The following is an 8,730-nucleotide window of genomic DNA, read 5'->3' on the forward strand; positions in this document are numbered from 1 at the left end:
TGACTTGTAAATATATACATAAATATAGGTATGTCTGCGTGTGCGGATATTATTTTATTCCTATTTTCTACCAAATCTCGCACTTGATGAACATTATCGTTGAAGCAAAACCTACTGGAATAAACTGACCGAGAAAAGGGAAGTGCTGCAGGTGAGCCTCGAACTCACGACCTCGGCATTGCTCTTCAGACATACTGCTATATAAGTACCGCGCGCTAACCGATTGCGCCACTGGAGCGTCAGCAGGAGCCGGCTGACAAACTTAGGAAATCCCTCCAAATGGAAGGCAGATCTTGGGACTGCAACAAAGCCCATTCACTTCAGCAAGCCAGGAGCCGGCTGACACACTTAGGAAATCCCTCTACATGGCCGGCAGATCTTGGGACTGTGCAACAAAGCCCTTCACTTCAGCAAGCTGCAGGCAGGGCCAGGGTGCTGTGGCTTAGTTGGTTAAAGTGCCTGTCTAGTAAACAGGAGATCCTGGGTTCGAATCCCAGCAGCACCTCCATGTTCTCAATTTGTTTATTAAAAACAACCACAAAAGAAAATGATTTGAATTTTAAAGTGTAAACGAAGGAGAAAATCTTGCGAGACTGCTGGAACTCAGCCACAACCTTTTAGTCACGCCACGCAGCACAGCTCAGCACGGTCCAACGCGCTATCTGTAGTGCCACAGAGCTAAACGCAGGTCAAAGCTGCACAGGGAAGGAGAGCCGAGGCCACGGAGGAAAAAGTGCCAAAAGCCGACGAGGATGGGAATCGAACCCACGCGTGCAGAGCACAATGGATTAGCAGTCCATCGCCTTAACCACTCGGCCACCTCATCTGCCGTGCTGCGTGCTGTCAAAGAAGAGCTACATTTCAGGATGAAACCCTGGAACGTGAGCAGTTGTCTCAGAAATGAAAGGGATCAATTGCATCAAACTGGTGGGCAGCTGTCCGTGGTAGAGCTCATGCTTTGCATGTATGAGGCCCCGGGCTCAATCCCTGGCATCTCCAAGCCCTTTTTCTTCCCCCTTCACTAAAATCATATTTTGTGATCAGAAGCAAACTCTTACACCTCCTTTCAGGCTTTTTCAAATATTCATTCATTCATTCATTCATTCATTCAATCTATCTGTCTTTTGACTTGTAAATATATACATAAATATAGGTATGTCTGCGTGTGCGGATATTATTTTATTCCTATTTTCTACCAAATCTCGCACTTGATGAACATTATCGTTGAAGCAAAACCTACTGGAATAAACTGACCGAGAAAAGGGAAGTGCTCCAGGTGAGCCTCGAACTCACGACCTCGGCATTGCTCTGCAGACATACTGCTATATAAGTACCGCGCGCTAACCGATTGCGCCACTGGAGCGTCAGCAGGAGCCGGCTGACAAACTTAGGAAATCCCTCCAAATGGAAGGCAGATCTTGGGACCAACAAAGCCCTTCACTTCAGCAAGCCAGGAGCCGGCTGACACACTTAGGAAATCCCTCTACATGGCCGGCAGATCTTGGGACTGTGCAACAAAGCCCTTCACTTCAGCAAGCTGCAGGCAGGGCCAGGGTGCTGTGGCTTAGTTGGTTAAAGTGCCTGTCTAGTAAACAGGAGATCCTGGGTTCGAATCCCAGCAGCACCTCCATGTTCTCAATTTGTTTATTAAAAACAACCACAAAAGAAAATGATTTGAATTTTAAAGTGTAAACGAAGGAGAAAATCTTGCGAGACTGCTGGAACTCAGCCACAACCTTTTAGTCACGCCACGCAGCACAGCTCAGCACGGTCCAACGCGCTATCTGTAGTGCCACAGAGCTAAACGCAGGTCAAAGCTGCACAGGGAAGGAGAGCCGAGGCCACGGAGGAAAAAGTGCCAAAAGCCGACGAGGATGGGATTCGAACCCACGCGTGCAGAGCACAATGGATTAGCAGTCCATCGCCTTAACCACTCGGCCACCTCATCTGCCGTGCTGCGTGCTGCGTGCTGTCAAAGAAGAGCTACATTTCAGGATGAAACCCTGGAACGTGAGCAGTTGTCTCAGAAATGAAAGGGATCAATTGCATCAAACTGGTGGGCAGCTGTCCGTGGTAGAGCTCATGCTTTGCATGTATGAGGCCCCGGGCTCAATCCCTGGCATCTCCAAGCCCTTTTTCTTCCCCCTTCACTAAAATCATATTTTGTGATCAGAAGCAAACTCTTACACCTCCTTTCAGGCTTTTTCAAATATTCATTCATTCATTCATTCATTCATTCAATCTATCTGTCTTTTGACTTGTAAATATATACATAAATATAGGTATGTCTGCGTGTGCGGATATTATATTATTCCTATTTTCTACCAAATCTCGCACTTGATGAACATTATCGTTGAAGCAAAACCTACTGGAATAAACTGACCGAGAAAAGGGAAGTGCTGCAGGTGAGCCTCGAACTCACGACCTCGGCATTGCTCTTCAGACATACTGCTATATAAGTACCGCGCGCTAACCGATTGCGCCACTGGAGCGTCAGCAGGTGCCGGCTGACAAACTTAGGAAATCCCTCCAAATGGAAGGCAGATCTTGGGACTGCAACAAAGCCCTTCACTTCAGCAAGCCAGGAGCCGGCTGACACACTTAGGAAATCCCTCTACATGGCCGGCAGATCTTGGGACTGTGCAACAAAGCCCTTCACTTCAGCAAGCTGCAGGCAGGGCCAGGGTGCTGTGGCTTAGTTGGTTAAAGTGCCTGTCTAGTAAACAGGAGATCCTGGGTTCGAATCCCAGCAGCACCTCCATGTTCTCAATTTGTTTATTAAAAACAACCACAAAAGAAAATGATTTGAATTTTAAAGTGTAAACGAAGGAGAAAATCTTGCGAGACTGCTGGAACTCAGCCACAACCTTTTAGTCACGCCACGCAGCACAGCTCAGCACGGTCCAACGCGCTATCTGTAGTGCCACAGAGCTAAACGCAGGTCAAAGCTGCACAGGGAAGGAGAGCCGAGGCCACGGAAAAAAAAGTGCCAAAAGCCGACGAGGATGGGATTCGAACCCACACGTGCAGAGCACAATGGATTAGCAGTCCATCGCCTTAACCACTCGGCCACCTCATCTGCCGTGCTGCGTGCTGTCAAAGAAGAGCTACATTTCAGGATGAAACCCTGGAACGTGAGCAGTTGTCTCAGAAATGAAAGGGATCAATTGCATCAAACTGGTGGGCAGCTGTCCGTGGTAGAGCTCATGCTTTGCATGTATGAGGCCCCGGGCTCAATCCCTGGCATCTCCAAGCCCTTTTTCTTCCCCCTTCACTAAAATCATATTTTGTGATCAGAAGCAAACTCTTACACCTCCTTTCAGGCTTTTTCAAATATTCATTCATTCATTCATTCATTCATTCAATCTATCTGTCTTTTGACTTGTAAATATATACATAAATATAGGTATGTCTGCGTGTGCGGATATTATTTTATTCCTATTTTCTACCAAATCTCGCACTTGATGAACATTATCGTTGAAGCAAAACCTACTGGAATAAACTGACCGAGAAAAGGGAAGTGCTGCAGGTGAGCCTCGAACTCACGACCTCGGCATTGCTCTTCAGACATACTGCTATATAAGTACCGCGCGCTAACCGATTGCGCCACTGGAGCGTCAGCAGGAGCCGGCTGACAAACTTAGGAAATCCCTCCAAATGGAAGGCAGATCTTGGGACTGCAACAAAGCCCATTCACTTCAGCAAGCCAGGAGCCGGCTGACACACTTAGGAAATCCCTCTACATGGCCGGCAGATCTTGGGACTGTGCAACAAAGCCCTTCACTTCAGCAAGCTGCAGGCAGGGCCAGGGTGCTGTGGCTTAGTTGGTTAAAGTGCCTGTCTAGTAAACAGGAGATCCTGGGTTCGAATCCCAGCAGCACCTCCATGTTCTCAATTTGTTTATTAAAAACAACCACAAAAGAAAATGATTTGAATTTTAAAGTGTAAACGAAGGAGAAAATCTTGCGAGACTGCTGGAACTCAGCCACAACCTTTTAGTCACGCCACGCAGCACAGCTCAGCACGGTCCAACGCGCTATCTGTAGTGCCACAGAGCTAAACGCAGGTCAAAGCTGCACAGGGAAGGAGAGCCGAGGCCACGGAGGAAAAAGTGCCAAAAGCCGACGAGGATGGGAATCGAACCCACGCGTGCAGAGCACAATGGATTAGCAGTCCATCGCCTTAACCACTCGGCCACCTCATCTGCCGTGCTGCGTGCTGTCAAAGAAGAGCTACATTTCAGGATGAAACCCTGGAACGTGAGCAGTTGTCTCAGAAATGAAAGGGATCAATTGCATCAAACTGGTGGGCAGCTGTCCGTGGTAGAGCTCATGCTTTGCATGTATGAGGCCCCGGGCTCAATCCCTGGCATCTCCAAGCCCTTTTTCTTCCCCCTTCACTAAAATCATATTTTGTGATCAGAAGCAAACTCTTACACCTCCTTTCAGGCTTTTTCAAATATTCATTCATTCATTCATTCATTCATTCAATCTATCTGTCTTTTGACTTGTAAATATATACATAAATATAGGTATGTCTGCGTGTGCGGATATTATTTTATTCCTATTTTCTACCAAATCTCGCACTTGATGAACATTATCGTTGAAGCAAAACCTACTGGAATAAACTGACCGAGAAAAGGGAAGTGCTCCAGGTGAGCCTCGAACTCACGACCTCGGCATTGCTCTGCAGACATACTGCTATATAAGTACCGCGCGCTAACCGATTGCGCCACTGGAGCGTCAGCAGGAGCCGGCTGACAAACTTAGGAAATCCCTCCAAATGGAAGGCAGATCTTGGGACCAACAAAGCCCTTCACTTCAGCAAGCCAGGAGCCGGCTGACACACTTAGGAAATCCCTCTACATGGCCGGCAGATCTTGGGACTGTGCAACAAAGCCCTTCACTTCAGCAAGCTGCAGGCAGGGCCAGGGTGCTGTGGCTTAGTTGGTTAAAGTGCCTGTCTAGTAAACAGGAGATCCTGGGTTCGAATCCCAGCAGCACCTCCATGTTCTCAATTTGTTTATTAAAAACAACCACAAAAGAAAATGATTTGAATTTTAAAGTGTAAACGAAGGAGAAAATCTTGCGAGACTGCTGGAACTCAGCCACAACCTTTTAGTCACGCCACGCAGCACAGCTCAGCACGGTCCAACGCGCTATCTGTAGTGCCACAGAGCTAAACGCAGGTCAAAGCTGCACAGGGAAGGAGAGCCGAGGCCACGGAGGAAAAAGTGCCAAAAGCCGACGAGGATGGGATTCGAACCCACGCGTGCAGAGCACAATGGATTAGCAGTCCATCGCCTTAACCACTCGGCCACCTCATCTGCCGTGCTGCGTGCTGCGTGCTGTCAAAGAAGAGCTACATTTCAGGATGAAACCCTGGAACGTGAGCAGTTGTCTCAGAAATGAAAGGGATCAATTGCATCAAACTGGTGGGCAGCTGTCCGTGGTAGAGCTCATGCTTTGCATGTATGAGGCCCCGGGCTCAATCCCTGGCATCTCCAAGCCCTTTTTCTTCCCCCTTCACTAAAATCATATTTTGTGATCAGAAGCAAACTCTTACACCTCCTTTCAGGCTTTTTCAAATATTCATTCATTCATTCATTCATTCATTCAATCTATCTGTCTTTTGACTTGTAAATATATACATAAATATAGGTATGTCTGCGTGTGCGGATATTATTTTATTCCTATTTTCTACCAAATCTCACACTTGATGAACATTATCGTTGAAGCAAAACCTACTGGAATAAACTGACCGAGAAAAGGGAAGTGCTCCAGGTGAGCCTCGAACTCACAACCTCGGCATTGCTCTGCAGACATACTGCTATATAAGTACAGCGCGCTAACCGATTGCGCCACTGGAGCGTCAGCAGGAGCCGGCTGACAAACTTAGGAAATCCCTCCAAATGGAAGGCAGATCTTGGGACTGCAACAAAGCCCTTCACTTCAGCAAGCCAGGAGCCGGCTGACACACTTAGGAAATCCCTCTACATGGCCGGCAGATCTTGGGACTGTGCAACAAAGCCCTTCACTTCAGCAAGCTGCAGGCAGGGCCAGGGTGCTGTGGCTTAGTTGGTTAAAGTGCCTGTCTAGTAAACAGGAGATCCTGGGTTCGAATCCCAGCAGCACCTCCATGTTCTCAATTTGTTTATTAAAAACAACCACAAAAGAAAATGATTTGAATTTTAAAGTGTAAACGAAGGAGAAAATCTTGCGAGACTGCTGGAACTCAGCCACAACCTTTTAGTCACGCCACGCAGCACAGCTCAGCACGGTCCAACGCGCTATCTGTAGTGCCACAGAGCTAAACGCAGGTCAAAGCTGCACAGGGAAGGAGAGCCGAGGCCACGGAGGAAAAAGTGCCAAAAGCCGACGAGGATGGGATTCGAACCCACACGTGCAGAGCACAATGGATTAGCAGTCCATCGCCTTAACCACTCGGCCACCTCATCTGCCGTGCTGCGTGCTGTCAAAGAAGAGCTACATTTCAGGATGAAACCCTGGAACGTGAGCAGTTGTCTCAGAAATGAAAGGGATCAATTGCATCAAACTGGTGGGCAGCTGTCCGTGGTAGAGCTCATGCTTTGCATGTATGAGGCCCCGGGCTCAATCCCTGGCATCTCCAAGCCCTTTTTCTTCCCCCTTCACTAAAATCATATTTTGTGATCAGAAGCAAACTCTTACACCTCCTTTCAGGCTTTTTCAAATATTCATTCATTCATTCATTCATTCATTCAATCTATCTGTCTTTTGACTTGTAAATATATACATAAATATAGGTATGTCTGCGTGTGCGGATATTATTTTATTCCTATTTTCTACCAAATCTCACACTTGATGAACATTATCGTTGAAGCAAAACCTACTGGAATAAACTGACCGAGAAAAGGGAAGTGCTCCAGGTGAGCCTCGAACTCACAACCTCGGCATTGCTCTGCAGACATACTGCTATATAAGTACCGCGCGCTAACCGATTGCGCCACTGGAGCGTCAGCAGGAGCCGGCTGACAAACTTAGGAAATCCCTCCAAATGGAAGGCAGATCTTGGGACTGCAACAAAGCCCTTCACTTCAGCAAGCCAGGAGCCGGCTGACACACTTAGGAAATCCCTCTACATGGCCGGCAGATCTTGGGACTGTGCAACAAAGCCCTTCACTTCAGCAAGCTGCAGGCAGGGCCAGGGTGCTGTGGCTTAGTTGGTTAAAGTGCCTGTCTAGTAAACAGGAGATCCTGGGTTCGAATCCCAGCAGCACCTCCATGTTCTCAATTTGTTTATTAAAAACAACCACAAAAGAAAATGATTTGAATTTTAAAGTGTAAACGAAGGAGAAAATCTTGCGAGACTGCTGGAACTCAGCCACAACCTTTTAGTCACGCCACGCAGCACAGCTCAGCACGGTCCAACGCGCTATCTGTAGTGCCACAGAGCTAAACGCAGGTCAAAGCTGCACAGGGAAGGAGAGCCGAGGCCACGGAGGAAAAAGTGCCAAAAGCCGACAAGGATGGGAATCGAACCCACGCGTGCAGAGCACAATGGATTAGCAGTCCATCGCCTTAACCACTCGGCCACCTCATCTGCCGTGCTGCGTGCTGTCAAAGAAGAGCTACATTTCAGGATGAAACCCTGGAACGTGAGCAGTTGTCTCAGAAATGAAAGGGATCAATTGCATCAAACTGGTGGGCAGCTGTCCGTGGTAGAGCTCATGCTTTGCATGTATGAGGCCCCGGGCTCAATCCCTGGCATCTCCAAGCCCTTTTTCTTCCCCCTTCACTAAAATCATATTTTGTGATCAGAAGCAAACTCTTACACCTCCTTTCAGGCTTTTTCAAATATTCATTCATTCATTCATTCATTCATTCAATCTATCTGTCTTTTGACTTGTAAATATATACATAAATATAGGTATGTCTGCGTGTGCGGATATTATTTTATTCCTATTTTCTACCAAATCTCGCACTTGATGAACATTATCGTTGAAGCAAAACCTACTGGAATAAACTGACCGAGAAAAGGGAAGTGCTCCAGGTGAGCCTCGAACTCACGACCTCGGCATTGCTCTGCAGACATACTGCTATATAAGTACCGCGCGCTAACCGATTGCGCCACTGGAGCGTCAGCAGGAGCCGGCTGACAAACTTAGGAAATCCCTCCAAATGGAAGGCAGATCTTGGGACTGCAACAAAGCCCTTCACTTCAGCAAGCCAGGAGCCGGCTGACACACTTAGGAAATCCCTCTACATGGCCGGCAGATCTTGGGACTGTGCAACAAAGCCCTTCACTTCAGCAAGCTGCAGGCAGGGCCAGGGTGCTGTGGCTTAGTTGGTTAAAGTGCCTGTCTAGTAAACAGGAGATCCTGGGTTCGAATCCCAGCAGCACCTCCATGTTCTCAATTTGTTTATTAAAAACAACCACAAAAGAAAATGATTTGAATTTTAAAGTGTAAACGAAGGAGAAAATCTTGCGAGACTGCTGGAACTCAGCCACAACCTTTTAGTCACGCCACGCAGCACAGCTCAGCACGGTCCAACGCGCTATCTGTAGTGCCACAGAGCTAAACGCAGGTCAAAGCTGCACAGGGAAGGAGAGCCGAGGCCACGGAGGAAAAAGTGCCAAAAGCCGACGAGGATGGGATTCGAACCCACGCGTGCAGAGCACAATGGATTAGCAGTCCATCGCCTTAACCACTCGGCCACCTCATCTGCCGTGCTGCGTGCTGCGTGCTGT

General features: G+C 47.8%; 1 protein-coding gene and 24 non-coding genes across 25 annotated transcripts in view; 8 read left to right on the forward strand and 17 right to left on the reverse strand.

Annotated features, from left to right (window-relative positions):
• The window catches only part of LOC131708099 (uncharacterized), a 174,376-nt gene that overhangs the window by 50,377 nt on the left and 115,269 nt on the right, over window positions 1-8,730 (reverse strand). The window lies entirely within an intron of this gene.
• trnai-uau (transfer RNA isoleucine (anticodon UAU)) lies at window positions 144-238 on the reverse strand. Its single transcript has 2 exons — window positions 201-238; window positions 144-179 (listed from the first exon to the last, which is right to left on the reverse strand). It is a non-coding gene; the product is annotated as a tRNA-Ile (tRNA).
• On the forward strand, window positions 432-505 carry trnat-agu (transfer RNA threonine (anticodon AGU)). The gene has a single exon. It is a non-coding gene; the product is annotated as a tRNA-Thr (tRNA).
• Window positions 745-826, reverse strand: trnas-gcu (transfer RNA serine (anticodon GCU)). The gene has a single exon. It is a non-coding gene; the product is annotated as a tRNA-Ser (tRNA).
• On the reverse strand, window positions 1,269-1,363 carry trnai-uau (transfer RNA isoleucine (anticodon UAU)). The gene is made up of 2 exons: window positions 1,326-1,363; window positions 1,269-1,304 (listed from the first exon to the last, which is right to left on the reverse strand). It is a non-coding gene; the product is annotated as a tRNA-Ile (tRNA).
• Window positions 1,554-1,627, forward strand: trnat-agu (transfer RNA threonine (anticodon AGU)). The gene has a single exon. It is a non-coding gene; the product is annotated as a tRNA-Thr (tRNA).
• Window positions 1,867-1,948, reverse strand: trnas-gcu (transfer RNA serine (anticodon GCU)). The gene has a single exon. It is a non-coding gene; the product is annotated as a tRNA-Ser (tRNA).
• On the reverse strand, window positions 2,398-2,492 carry trnai-uau (transfer RNA isoleucine (anticodon UAU)). The gene is made up of 2 exons: window positions 2,455-2,492; window positions 2,398-2,433 (listed from the first exon to the last, which is right to left on the reverse strand). It is a non-coding gene; the product is annotated as a tRNA-Ile (tRNA).
• Window positions 2,685-2,758, forward strand: trnat-agu (transfer RNA threonine (anticodon AGU)). The gene has a single exon. It is a non-coding gene; the product is annotated as a tRNA-Thr (tRNA).
• On the reverse strand, window positions 2,998-3,079 carry trnas-gcu (transfer RNA serine (anticodon GCU)). Its single transcript has one exon. It is a non-coding gene; the product is annotated as a tRNA-Ser (tRNA).
• On the reverse strand, window positions 3,522-3,616 carry trnai-uau (transfer RNA isoleucine (anticodon UAU)). The gene is made up of 2 exons: window positions 3,579-3,616; window positions 3,522-3,557 (listed from the first exon to the last, which is right to left on the reverse strand). It is a non-coding gene; the product is annotated as a tRNA-Ile (tRNA).
• On the forward strand, window positions 3,810-3,883 carry trnat-agu (transfer RNA threonine (anticodon AGU)). The gene has a single exon. It is a non-coding gene; the product is annotated as a tRNA-Thr (tRNA).
• Window positions 4,123-4,204, reverse strand: trnas-gcu (transfer RNA serine (anticodon GCU)). The gene has a single exon. It is a non-coding gene; the product is annotated as a tRNA-Ser (tRNA).
• On the reverse strand, window positions 4,647-4,741 carry trnai-uau (transfer RNA isoleucine (anticodon UAU)). The gene is made up of 2 exons: window positions 4,704-4,741; window positions 4,647-4,682 (listed from the first exon to the last, which is right to left on the reverse strand). It is a non-coding gene; the product is annotated as a tRNA-Ile (tRNA).
• Window positions 4,932-5,005, forward strand: trnat-agu (transfer RNA threonine (anticodon AGU)). The gene has a single exon. It is a non-coding gene; the product is annotated as a tRNA-Thr (tRNA).
• On the reverse strand, window positions 5,245-5,326 carry trnas-gcu (transfer RNA serine (anticodon GCU)). Its single transcript has one exon. It is a non-coding gene; the product is annotated as a tRNA-Ser (tRNA).
• Window positions 5,776-5,870, reverse strand: trnai-uau (transfer RNA isoleucine (anticodon UAU)). The gene is made up of 2 exons: window positions 5,833-5,870; window positions 5,776-5,811 (listed from the first exon to the last, which is right to left on the reverse strand). It is a non-coding gene; the product is annotated as a tRNA-Ile (tRNA).
• On the forward strand, window positions 6,063-6,136 carry trnat-agu (transfer RNA threonine (anticodon AGU)). Its single transcript has one exon. It is a non-coding gene; the product is annotated as a tRNA-Thr (tRNA).
• On the reverse strand, window positions 6,376-6,457 carry trnas-gcu (transfer RNA serine (anticodon GCU)). Its single transcript has one exon. It is a non-coding gene; the product is annotated as a tRNA-Ser (tRNA).
• On the reverse strand, window positions 6,900-6,994 carry trnai-uau (transfer RNA isoleucine (anticodon UAU)). Its single transcript has 2 exons — window positions 6,957-6,994; window positions 6,900-6,935 (listed from the first exon to the last, which is right to left on the reverse strand). It is a non-coding gene; the product is annotated as a tRNA-Ile (tRNA).
• trnat-agu (transfer RNA threonine (anticodon AGU)) lies at window positions 7,187-7,260 on the forward strand. Its single transcript has one exon. It is a non-coding gene; the product is annotated as a tRNA-Thr (tRNA).
• trnas-gcu (transfer RNA serine (anticodon GCU)) lies at window positions 7,500-7,581 on the reverse strand. Its single transcript has one exon. It is a non-coding gene; the product is annotated as a tRNA-Ser (tRNA).
• Window positions 8,024-8,118, reverse strand: trnai-uau (transfer RNA isoleucine (anticodon UAU)). The gene is made up of 2 exons: window positions 8,081-8,118; window positions 8,024-8,059 (listed from the first exon to the last, which is right to left on the reverse strand). It is a non-coding gene; the product is annotated as a tRNA-Ile (tRNA).
• Window positions 8,311-8,384, forward strand: trnat-agu (transfer RNA threonine (anticodon AGU)). Its single transcript has one exon. It is a non-coding gene; the product is annotated as a tRNA-Thr (tRNA).
• On the reverse strand, window positions 8,624-8,705 carry trnas-gcu (transfer RNA serine (anticodon GCU)). The gene has a single exon. It is a non-coding gene; the product is annotated as a tRNA-Ser (tRNA).

This window comes from Acipenser ruthenus, chromosome 40 (assembly GCF_902713425.1).
Source record: "Acipenser ruthenus chromosome 40, fAciRut3.2 maternal haplotype, whole genome shotgun sequence".
Classification (NCBI taxonomy): Eukaryota; Metazoa; Chordata; class Actinopteri; order Acipenseriformes; family Acipenseridae; genus Acipenser; species Acipenser ruthenus.